Raw genomic sequence first — 12,369 nt, 5'->3', positions numbered from 1 at the left:
ACCCCTCCTCCTCTATGTCGCAGCAAGCAACCACGTGGTGAGCGCCGCCCAGTCGTCGAAAGGGAGGTGCTGAGACACCACCTTAAGGTCCAATGACCCGTATACTTTGTCGGGGAGGTACTCACTGACCCCAAGGTACGATACCCCTAGGTGCAAAAACTCCTATACACCACGCTGATGGCGACCTAGAAGCTCCTGCACTACTTCACCGACCATGAAGTCTTAGTCGCCACTTCATACCCGCTCAGAGACATCATCCGCAACCGTGACGCCGCGGGATGAATCTCCAAGTGGGCACTCGAGCTAATGGGCCATGACATCAGGTATATCCCCCCTACCGCTATCAAGTCTTAGGCTCTCATGGACTTTGTCGCTGAATGGACGGAGGTCCAGCTCTCGACCCCAGACGTCACCCACGAGTACTGGATGATGTACTTCGACAGGTCCATAATGGCGCCTGGCTCAGGGGCTAGAGTGGTTATGATCTCTCCGGATGGGAGTAGGATCTGCTACGCCATCCGCCTCCACATTTTGGCCTCAAACAACACCGTGGAATACGAGGCCCTCATCAATGGACTGCGCATCGCCATCGAGCTCGGCGCTACGTGACTCTATGTTTGCGGTGACTCGGAGCTGGTCATCGACCAGGTCATGAAGGAGTCCTCTTGCAAAAGCCCCCTCATGATAGCATATTGCTAGGAGGTGCGCAAGCTCGAGGACAAATTCCAGGGGATCGAGCTACACCATGTCGCCCGAAAGGACAACGACGCCGTCGATTTTCTCGCAAAATTGGCTGCCAGGCGGGTTCCGTCTCCGGACAGGGTCTTCATCAATGACCTTCACGAACTGTCTGCCCACATCCTAGAAGGTTCGATCCAGACACACCCCAATGCCGACCCGGCGCTCGGGGGCTCCAACCCTAGTGCCTTCGTGACGACATCACCTGCCGACGTCGCTATGTTGGCACTTGATCAAGCCGACTGGTGAGTGCCATTACTCGCCTACCTCCACGAGGAGGTTCTCCCACCTGAGACGACTGAAACATGATGGATCGCTCGACGCGCCAAGACATTCGTCACGTTCGGTAACGAACTTTACAAACGAAGTCCATTAGAAGTACTCATGAAGTGCGTCCCTACCAACCAAGGCAAGGAGCTCCTCCTCGAGGTCCATTCTAGAATCTGCAGACACCACGTGGCCCTGAGGTCGCTGGTCGGAAAAGCCTTTTGCCAAGGTTTTTATTGGCCCACCGTGCTATGAAATGTAGAGGAGGTCATCCGCAGGTGTGAGAGATGCCAGTTCTACGCTCGACAAATACACGTGATTCAAACGATATTCAAGCGTATATAGTGGCATATTTTAAGTATACAAAGGAACGTTGCGGCATAGTTCCAAATAGTTGAATAGTAGAGGTGGATGTCAGGATGTGCCAATTATAAGGGTATAGATCAAATTAACCCAAACAAATTAAAGCTAGATATATATAATTTATGGAAATTGAGAGCGTGGTGCATCACGACATGGAAAAGAACCTAATACTTTCCCTCTCCTTGGCTAAAGTCACTTTAGGTTTTACCGTTAGTATACTCAGCTCATTGCATCTTATAATCCCAAGTCGACTGAAAAACTAATCAATACCGACCAAAATATGGAAAAAAGTTCACCTATGTGTAACCTAACAATGGCAGCGTTGGCTACTCTCCGGCCTTCCGTTGAAAATAAAATTCCCACCTGATGAAACTAAAGAAATAAATCACTCATTCAGTCCGGCCGAATAATGTTCAGAAAACGAACCTGCTGTCTGCGACGAAAAGAAAATGCTGCCCCTCTCCCAAGATAGACTGAAAAAAATAGGGTTAGCATCCATTAACCACACGATCGACTGATGTCACAATGCATCGTTCGTCCTTGCAGGCAGTGGATCGGATGTTTGATCGGCACACACTCGGGGTCGGGGGCTTCGTTCTAATTCCCCTCGAGATGCGATCTTATCTCCATCCGCCGCAGCAAACATTCCCCCTTTCACCTTTCTCCAGCTTCACCCTTTCAGCGGGACATAAAACTATTGCGCCCTCACAACATCGCATATCGCATGGCTCACGTTAAGCACCGGTCGGGGGAAGCAGACATACTGGCCAACACCTCGCATCGTCGTCAAATTCCACTGCCGCCCTGTATAAGAAAAGCAGTGGGCAGTGGCCCCTCGCTCCTTCCACTTACATGCGAGCATGCCTGTACTGCATGTGAAATGGACGCTGCAGCTGCGAATGTAAGACGCGAGAGAGACAGCTAGTGGCGCCGGGGGTTCTTGGTATCGCCTAAAGCATGCATGTGCTCAGAGACAGGCCAGGAAAAGCGTCTCATCCTGCGTGCCTAATTCCTGTCCACTGTCCCGCATAGGTGCGCTGATTTTGCCCGGAGTTAATCCTATGAATCGCTGAATGGTGACGGCCTCGTTTAGTCCAGTCTGCCATGGAATTTGTGCTGAATGCGCCCGTGATTTCGACCGCGTGAAGAAGACAGTAGCCTTTGTCGCCGCACACAACGTCCTTTTCAGAATATGTGTGTTTTTCTTTCGCATCTCATCATTGGCAGTTAACCTTGAGAAGGCCACACAGTACGGATCATTGCCAAGAACAATCTACTATGTGGCCAGAACGAAACCCAGGAGATCGAGGGCCCTTTTTTATTCCCCGGCGGCCGCTGCGCCGGCCCCGTTGGCAGATAGGATCGCCAGGTTATGTGGTGATGAAGGAGCGCGAGTAAAAAAGGCGAGACCGACCTGCGAGCGGCAATTGGAGCTCGGCCATATATGCATGCATATGCGCGGTTCCCCTTCCCCATCATCCAACCATCCATGCATGCAACGTTAACCTTTTGTGCCGAGGACGAACTACATATGGGTGGCTGCAGTGTGCAAACGGGGAATAATAACCGAACAAGAACTGTTACAGGCACTGATATGATGTCCATGCGGTCCGAGCAACTGAGCACCGAAGAGCTAGGGCCTAGGGGGATTCTGACCGGCCGGTTCAGAGAAAGTTTCTCACTGGAACTGAAATGTAAGTAAGAATCTCTAGTAGCAATGTTAACGTTAACCCGCCACCGGTGTGACGGAATCTGTCTTGGCATATGACAATGACCTTTATTTGGAGTTGGAGCAAACAGATTCTAGGAGCCAGCCCGGAAAGAAAACTGTGGCATAGATAAGCCTCACTCCCTAGTCCCTAGTGACAGCGAAGTTCACTGAAGAGGTCAACATCATCGGACCATGCGGCCCAGGGGCCTAAATTAAAAAGGAAATTCGGCCTTTCGCGGACGGAACGAGATCCTCTGTAGTCGCTCCCACAGACGGCGCCATGCAGTCACCAAATCTCAACCGCTCGTTGTGGATCCAACAGCTACGGGCTCCAACCAAGCTTTCATGGCACGCTTCGTCGGTTGCGCTGGGCCTCGGCCCAACAACTGCATCACGCTGCTCGGGTTTTTGGCACTACACCAAGCGTTTTTGGGGCGAGGCTGCGGTAGCAGGCGCGCTCTCCATATTTTGGCGCGAGGCTGCGGCAGTAGGCAGGTGTGTCGCTCTTCATTCTAATTTGTTCCTGTGTGCTCAAATTGCAAAATGCACTGCTGCTTTCTCTTCTCACCAATCTTACCCAGATTGCAAGGGTTAGGTCCTAATTTGGTTGCTTTTGTTCTATACCAAAATAAAATCTGCATATTTTAGATGGAAGATTGAACGAGACATCAACTTGCCCATATTGAAATCAAATCTGCATATTTGACATGGAAGAAAAAATGTTTGTAATGCCAGGGAGCGTCGACATCTCACCAGCGAGCACGGCCTGAGCACGCCTGCGGCAGACGACGAGCAGCAGCCGCGCATGTGACGGCCTAGACTGGAGCGCACCTGATGTGCCGGCTACGAGCTGTAGCCACCGGGAGGGCCACGCCTATGTGCCGCGACGAGGGGGGAGGTGGATGGTGCAGGTCGGACCACCGTGGCGGCGAGGACGGAGGCGGAGTACATATGCGACGACGGGGATGACGGCACAAGGGAAAAGAGACGGTCGTTGCTGTTTATGAGCGCTGTGGGCTGGAATGGGCCGCTCAAACTGGCCTGCTACGCGACTTTGGTGAGGCTGCCGTTGGATTCGCAACTAGCGGTTGGGATCTGGTGACTGCATAGCGCCGTCGGTGGGAGCGATTGCAGAGGATTTCGTTCCTTCGCGGACACCATGCGCGCGCGCGCGCTTTGTTATGCTCGCGGGCCTCGCGCACGCGTTTCGCGCGGCCGAAATCGATGGCCCGCTCTGGCTCACGCGAGGGCAGATCGAAGGAACGGCCGTGTTCCACGAGAAAAAGTCACACGAAGCCCGCGTCCTGCGGGCCCAGCGAAGCAAGGCGCACCTGGCGTCGTGGCGAGACGCGGGGACGGTTTTTCAGGGAGCCCCTGTGGCCCGTCGTCAAGATCTAGCCTGCTTGCTCGGGCCACCGGTGCTCGTAAGCCGGTCACCCGCCACCGGGCCTTGCTCCGTTAATGTAAAACGAAGAGCACAGAACTGGCTTTCAGCCCAGTGTCCATTTAAGTTCATCCTCGACATTTTTTTTTAGACAACGGAAGAAAGGTCTGATTTCAGCGATCCACGGTAATTGCAAAATCGGCTCCTGATTTTCACATAGCCGTAACAAGGTGCTAAATACTGCTCCCTCCATTCTAAATTATAACTAGTTTTGGCTTTTCTAAGTACACAATTTTTACAATGCACCTACTTCCAAAGTTCTCAACTATGATACAGAAAAAAAACAATTATAAACATGACTCTTAGCACATATGAGCATAGGTTGTTTGTTATTGCAGAATAATGGATTGAATAGATATTGACAAGAGTCCAAGCACTCCTCTCAATCGGAATCCTCCGCCTAAATGAAAATAGTCACAATGGCATATGCATCAGTAATTAATTTTTGTCATGTCTAATAAAGGAATAATTTTTGCATATCAATACAACACTCAAGATTGCACTCAATATGCATTTTGATGCAAGGTATAGAATACAAGGTATTAGTATCAAAGGGTCGAAACAAAAGCATTATGTTTTCTAGTCGCTATACAAGACATCAGGAAGATCATCTATGCATGGATAAAATGAACAAATAGAAGTGATATTTGCAACTCATATGGGTTCTTTCCTTATTCGTGGATTGGACGATTTTTAGCAACGCTTCTAATTAAGTTGGTGTTATGAAATAGAACTCACTGGCCCATTGACGTCACCTATTTTTTAAAGACTTCGGATCTTTTTGTGTGGTCATGATGCTTTCTAGGTTAGTTTGCATGTAAAAATATTATGAAAAAATAACTCTAAAAACATACTGTCGTGGGTTCTTAACCATGATGAGTAATTAGTGGTCCGATCGATGGGTCGATGTATGGGACTTCGGTGGTTTAACACTCAACACAAAAGATTTATCCTGGTTCGGGCCACTAATTAAGCCCTACATCCAGCAGTGAGTTCTTCGTGTTACAATGATCAAACGAGTTCTTACAACGAAATAGGAGAGAGAGAGAGAGAGAGAGAGAGAGAGAGAGAGAGAGAGTGAGAGAGAGAGAGTAGGAGGTGCTAACTAGTTCTGATCTAGGGTTTGTTCATGGGTTGGAGCGAAGTAGATCTACTCTCCGTCCATCCTCTCCTTCTTCAGGAGCCTCTGCTCCCCTTATATCTCAGGGGGTGAGAGGAATACACGGAGCAGTGTTGTTGGTGGATTCCTTGGTGGGCCCTCTAGAATATCGTATTCCTCATCTTCAAGTCCTCGGAGGTGTCCGACGCCATCTCCTTCTTCATAGTTGTGGCCGACAATGCGAGAACCGTCTCTGATGTCGACTGCCAAAGCTTGGAGTTTGTCGTCAGAGCATACAAATGCCGATGTGTCTCTCCTGGATCCTCCCTCTCCGTGCCGTCCATTGTATGCCAGTGAGGGAGAAGCTACTCTCAAGAGAGACTAACGGGCCGGGGAGGGGGGGTCCAAATGCTCCCATCTCTCGCTTGATGTCGAGATGGAACATGTCCCCTTGTCGTGTTGCGTACCCCGCGTGTGACTCTAGACTGGGATCAGAACGGCCGACATCACCTTGTGGCGTGTGAAGGGACAGAGCTCCGGCATGGCCTAGTGTGCCGCGCTCTGCTCCGAGACCCCCACGTCGTTATGGGTGGAAGATTGGTTGGGGCGATGGAGCGCGGATCCATGGCTCCTGGCCTGCCTTGGTCGGTTGAGGCCATCAGTGCCGAGGCCTAGGTCGCTCGAGAGTTCTCAGGCTCCTGAGAGAGGGGATTGATTGTTAGCCAGCTTAAGGCGTTCTTCCTAGGCAACGTCTTGAGCCTAACAAGCCTTTAATTTTCTGTTATCCAGCATGGGCATGCAAGCGCACACGTTGGGTGTAGCCCCATCTCCTGACCAATTAAGAGAACTGATAAGGGGTTAATCATATTATTATGACACTAATATGGGGTTTAGGTAACCCTATTGTTAGATACTCAAAAGGAGCCCCTGCGGTGAAGCCCAGCTACCAGTGAAGAAGAGGCTGCTATTCTGTTGTACAATGTGACCCAAGCTGTGGTCCATCGTCCTATCCTGCTCACCACACCACTAAAGTGAGTTTGGCCCTGCGCACGTGGAGCGCCAAGTCCGTGGGGAGCATATGTTCGCAGCTCATCATGGCTTGGCTAATTGTTGGCCAACTGGACATCGCTCGAGAAGCCAAAATGCTATCGGACGATGAGATAGCACTACGCAGGGAGCTCAAGCACACCATCCTTGGCCTTGTGTCGCTGTCCAGGACGATTGAACGGCAGAGATCCTGCATCGGCTACCTATGTGAAGGGGACGCCAACACCAAATTTTTTCACCTGCAAGCGTGCCATCGGAAAAGAAAAAGCTACATCCCAACTTTTGAGATCCTGGGCACCTATTTCACACACGCAGGAACATCAATTTGGCGCAAATCGGCATGCCACAGCTTGACCTCAGTGAGCTCGCCTACAAGTTTACTGAAGATGAGGTCTGGGCCATCATCAGAGAGATCCCAAATGACTGAGCTCCGGGGCCCGATGGTTTTACCGCAAGGGTTCTACAAGGCAGTTTGGGCCATCATAAAGGCAGATGTCGTCGTAGTGTTTAACTCCTTCTGGGCGCTCGACCGAAGAAACTTTCACTTGCTCAACACATCCAACATGGTACTACTTTGCAAGACCGCCACGCCGTCGCGCTTGAAGGATTACCACCCTATTAGCTTGATGCACAGCATCGGGAAGCTTGTCGCCAAGGCACTGGCTGTTCGCCTGGCGCCGCACCTATCTACCTTGATCAAGCACAACCAAAGCGCCTTCATCTGGGGAAGATCCATTCACGACAACTTCATGGTAGTTCAGCTCGCCTATCGCTGGCTTTATAGCCGTCGCTGCCCTACCATCCTGATGAAGATCGATATCGCCAAGGCATTTGATTCTGTCTCTTGGGAATTCCACATCTAGCTCCTCACGTTCATCGACTTTCTAGCGAGGTGGACCGAATGGATCGCCATACTCCTCTCCACGGCCACTACGAGAGTTGCGGTGAACGAGAGGCCGGGCAGGAAAATTTGCCACATGCATGGTCTTCGGCAGGGCGACCCACTCTCCCCCATGCTGTTCATCATCGTCATGGAGGTGCTCAACAACACGATCTCGGCCACGGATAGGCATGGCGTGCTCTTGCCCCTACCATCGCCAAGGATCAGGGACTGTGCCTCCTTGTTTGCAGATGATCTAGTCATCTCTCTCTCACCCATGGCTAGCGACTTGAGGTGCATACAGGCCATCCTTGATCTTTTCGCTGATGCCTTAGGGCTTGTCACGAACATGGACAAGTGCTCAATCTCGCCTATCCGCTGCTCCGAGGAAGAAGTGATCGTCGTCCTGGAAGCTTTCCTAGGACAGCTTGCACCCTTTCCATGCAAGTACCTAGGAATCCCGCTTACCTTGCTGAAGCCTCGTCGAGCCGATGAGCAACCATTGATTGACAAAGTGGCAGCCAGGATCCCCACTTGGAAGGCGAGACTTCTCAACGACACGGGACGAGCAACACTGACCAAGGTCACCCTTTCTGCCATGCCCGTTCATGTGTCCATCGCCTCTAGTCTCTCCGCCTGGGCACTGAGGTAGCTCGACAAGCGGTGCCACGTGTTTCTTTGGGCTGGAATGGAGGCCGTTGCTGGGGGGGAAGTGCATGCTCACTTGGCGGACTGTGAAACTCACGGGCTTCGCCCTACGTCTGCGTTGGGAGTGGCAGCGTCGCATCTGACCTGATCCAGGATGGTGCAACCTTCCTCGAAGGAAGGAACGCGAGGTCCAGTGCATGTTCCAATCATCCGTCACGGTCGCCATTGGTGACGGGCAGTTGGCTCGATTCTAGACCGACTCATGGCTTTCGGACAGGCCGATCTGTCGCTTTGCTCCGCACCTCTTCACTGCCATCGGTAGGCGTCGCCGTCAGAAGTCAGTGCGTGATGCTATCACCAATAGATGCCGGGTCCGTGACATCCAAGGGGCACCTACCGCCGAGGTTCTCTGTGACTACGTCGTCATATGGGAGAAGGTTGCCGGGGTGGTTCTTGACGACCTTACTAGTGACAGGTTCATCTGGCATTGGACTGCTGACGGGTCGTACTCCGCCTCCTCTGCCTACAGAGCCTTCTTCATCGGCATGACATCCCTTAGAGGTGCAAAGGAGCTATGGAAGGCTTGGGCTCCGCCCAAGTGCAAGTTCTTCTTTTGGTTGCTGTTGCACGATCGTCTTTGGACAGCGGCAAGAAGGAAGCGGCGAGGGTTATAGGACGACGATGTGTGCGCTCTCTACGACCAGGAGCAGGAAACGGCGTAGCACCTTGCGGGAGGCCGTGTCTTCGCTACAGAAGTGTGGTACAGGGTGCTTGCTCCCATCGGTCTAGATCATCTCACGCCGTAGCCTGGGATATCCTTTCTTGATTGGTGGCTGCTGAGCCGTCCACAGCTAGGGTCGGCGCGTCACAAATGTTTTGACTCTCTCATCATCCTTGGATCATGGTGTCTATGGAAGGAGCGAAACCGGAGGATCTTTTATGGTGTCGTTCGGACCGCCGTCGCGGTCGCTGTTTCTGTGGTGGACGAAGCGGATCGGTGGTCTCAAGCGGGGTTTGGACACCTCGCTGAGCTTTGGGCGGCCCGCTAACCGCGGTTGATCTTCGTCACTCTTTTTGTTGTAAAATCTTGTCATGTAATATCGGTCTAGCTGCGCCGCTTCTTGTTGCTCGGTTAATTCTGTTTGGCCATAGTATGCCACTTGCGTCCTAGGCCAACCGGCGTTTACCTATGTAATAACTTCTTTTCCTACTTAATAATATACATACCAAGCATGGTCACGAAAAAAGTAGTTTCGCATGAAAGCAACAAAGGCTTTTACTCGATCGGCTCCATCAATTCTTATGCCTGCCATCATCTTGTATGTCGTCCAAACTAAGTTTTTTTTGCAAGTTTATTGCTACTCGATCAGTATTTGTCAAGGACAGCAAGAAAACATCTAAAGAATTGGAGTGGAACAAGTAAAACCATATCCCTAGGGTAACTGTGTTCTTATACTTGTAACTACTCGTATGCATGCATGCAAGCCCATGAAAACAAAGACAAAGATGCTGTGCTCTAAAGCGTTTGCTCAGATCCCCATCAGTGTCTGACCATTATTAGCAGGCGGCCAGGGCAGCGCGCACGCAGCTGGCTGCTGGCCTGGCCTGCAGCAGCAGATATTTGCCACCATGATGTGCAGCGTGCTTGCGCTTGTGGCAAGCATGGAGAGCCGCTGGCTAGGCGAGAGGCCAAGGAGAGAGAGAGAGATGAGCCCAATTTTTTACAATTTGATGATTAAAAAAAAGTTTACGTTCGGCCTTTTGGGAGACGTAAATTCATCTTTGGACTCTGGGGTCGGTGCCAGGACTTATGGCTTCGAGGTAACACGTCGCGGCGCCACAGATCTTGGCTTCGAGGTGTCTGGCCGTGCACAACAGGGCATCCTAGGTACGTTGACATGGTCGGTACCTCGGAGCCACAGATCTTGGCTCCGAGCTCGGTGTCGTGGATCTTGGCTTCGAGCTCGGTGTCATGGATCCTGACGCTGAGCATGGATTCAAAACCCACGACCAAGTTTCCCTTGCCGAGGCTGCTTTCATTTCTTTCTCCTCTCTCTCGTGTTCTTCGTCTCCCTAACCCGCCCAATCTCTTGAATTAACGAATTTGACCTTGGATACTTGGATTTGATCCATACATCTTCGCGAGTAAGGTATCCTCTCTCCCCTTATCATTTTTACGCATTTATTTAGTATATATTACGTCTATTTTGCAACCCTAGATACGTTATTACCTAATGTTTGAAGTGATTTTTTATTTTTTTTGTATTATGTAACGGTAGGATGCAAAAGCATGGTAAAGCTAGTAAGCCAATGTAATCTTCTATCATCGTGTTATATTATGTTTTCATTTATTTGCAACAAATGGAAAAACCCTAGGTTTAGGGTTTAATGCTCATTGCTTTTGGTTCTTAGAACAAATTTGGTTCAATTGTAGTTTTGGCCGGATGACCGGAAATGCCTTCGACCCATTACCTCTGCCTAGTGGTGTTCCAGTGCCCATATGCTGGTACGGTGATCCTTGCAAGGTAGCCAAGTCCGATGAAGAGGACACATATAGATAGAGGTATTAGATGTGTGCCAATTTTGCATTTGAACCCACACTTCGTCAGCGCCGCATTAATAAGATGGTGAGAAATTGATGTTGTGTAATAATTATTTTGTGTCAAATGAAGTCTTGCATGATTTATTTGTTTTGTAACAATTGCATTTGTTGCAGACACCTCCACCGCTCTATGATTTTGAGCAGTGGATCGACACTGAGATCAAGCCGGAAGACAAGGAGTGAATGCAGAAACTATTACGGTGGGAGGCAGAGGACAAGGAGATGATAGAGAAGAGACGCAGAGAGAATGCTCTAGAAAAGGAGCACAAGGAAGAGAAGGAAAGGAGGCGTGTTGCTACGTACAGGGAGAAGAGGGGGAGGAAGCTTGAGCGTGCACTCTGACCTCCGAGCGAAGACAGCGATAGAGGAGAATCCGGATGCCCAGAGGAAGAGAAATTGGCCTCGTTGCACTCAGCAATCTTTATGAGTTGCTAGTTTTATGGTTTATTCATGAACAATATTGTCTAATCTTGGACTTTGCATTATGTTGTCATGTAATGCAGTTTTAGTATGGACATACCTAGGGCATGTTCTGTGTTATTTAGTTTGTCGTCATGAACTTCAAATGTTGCTATGTTGATTAATGTGCTCTATTATTAGACCTTTTATAGTGTTGTTAGTTTCATTATTTGTTGTCATAATATTAAATTTATTATTTTATAGGTAGTAAAACGAGCTCACGTAGTGCAAATAAAACGCAACGAAGTAGTGGATTACCTAATTCAATACACACAACACATGGAATGGCATGTGATAACATGTACCAAACTTGGGTATAGAGGTCCTGGACTAAACCTAACATACCTTAGGTAATTAAAGCAAACAACAAGCACATAAAATGACATGTGAGAACATGTGCCAAATAAGGGTACATAGTTCCTTCAACTAACCCTAACATGCCTTAGGTGATTAAACAAAAAAAAACAAACACATGAATGTGCCCCGTTAAAAAGATTGGTTTGTCCTAATAGTGTGGTCACATAGCAAATTGTGTTGCACCTTCTCTATAGTATCCTCTCATTGTTGGTGGTGGTGGCGGTAGGGGTGGCGGTGCAGACCCCTTGTTCTTATGATTAGGGCAGGTGCAATATAGATCATTACAGAGTACCTCCTGTGAATCGGCACTATTATTGTTGTCGTCCTATTCGTCGTCCTTGCAACACGTCTCCTTTCCTCCCCTTCCTCGTGCTTCTTTTTTAGAGCCTCCTCTCTATGTCTCTTCTCCATCATCTCTTTGTCCTCTGCCTCTCACCGTAACAGTTCTGCGTCCACTCCTTGTCTTCTGGCTTGATCTCAGTGTCGATCCACTGCTCAAAATCATAGAGCGGTGGAGGGGTCTGCAACAAATGTAATTATTACAAAATAAATAAATCATGCAAGACTTTATTTGACATAAAATTATTATTAGACAACATCAATTTCTCACCATCTTGTTAATACGGTGCTAACGAAGTGTAGGCTCAAACGTAAAATTGACACACATCCAATACTTCTGTCTATACGTGTCCTCTTCATCGAACTTGGCTACCTTACAAGGATCACCGCACCAGCACATGGGCGCTAAAACCCC

At 49.6% G+C, this 12,369-nt stretch overlaps 1 long non-coding RNA gene across 1 annotated transcript; it reads left to right on the top strand.

The window, feature by feature from the left end:
* The first annotated feature begins 4,572 nt into the window (after positions 1 to 4,572).
* Positions 4,573 to 11,318, top strand: LOC136474928 (uncharacterized). Its single transcript, XR_010763046.1, has 3 exons — positions 4,573 to 4,693; positions 10,632 to 10,824; positions 10,914 to 11,318. It is a non-coding gene; the product is annotated as an uncharacterized lncRNA (long non-coding RNA).
* Positions 11,319 to 12,369: the final 1,051 nt, after the last annotated feature.

The sequence above is a fragment of the Miscanthus floridulus genome, chromosome 1, assembly GCF_019320115.1.
Source record: "Miscanthus floridulus cultivar M001 chromosome 1, ASM1932011v1, whole genome shotgun sequence".
Taxonomy (NCBI): Eukaryota; Viridiplantae; Streptophyta; class Magnoliopsida; order Poales; family Poaceae; genus Miscanthus; species Miscanthus floridulus.
This window is presented reverse-complemented; position numbering and strand designations above follow the sequence as displayed.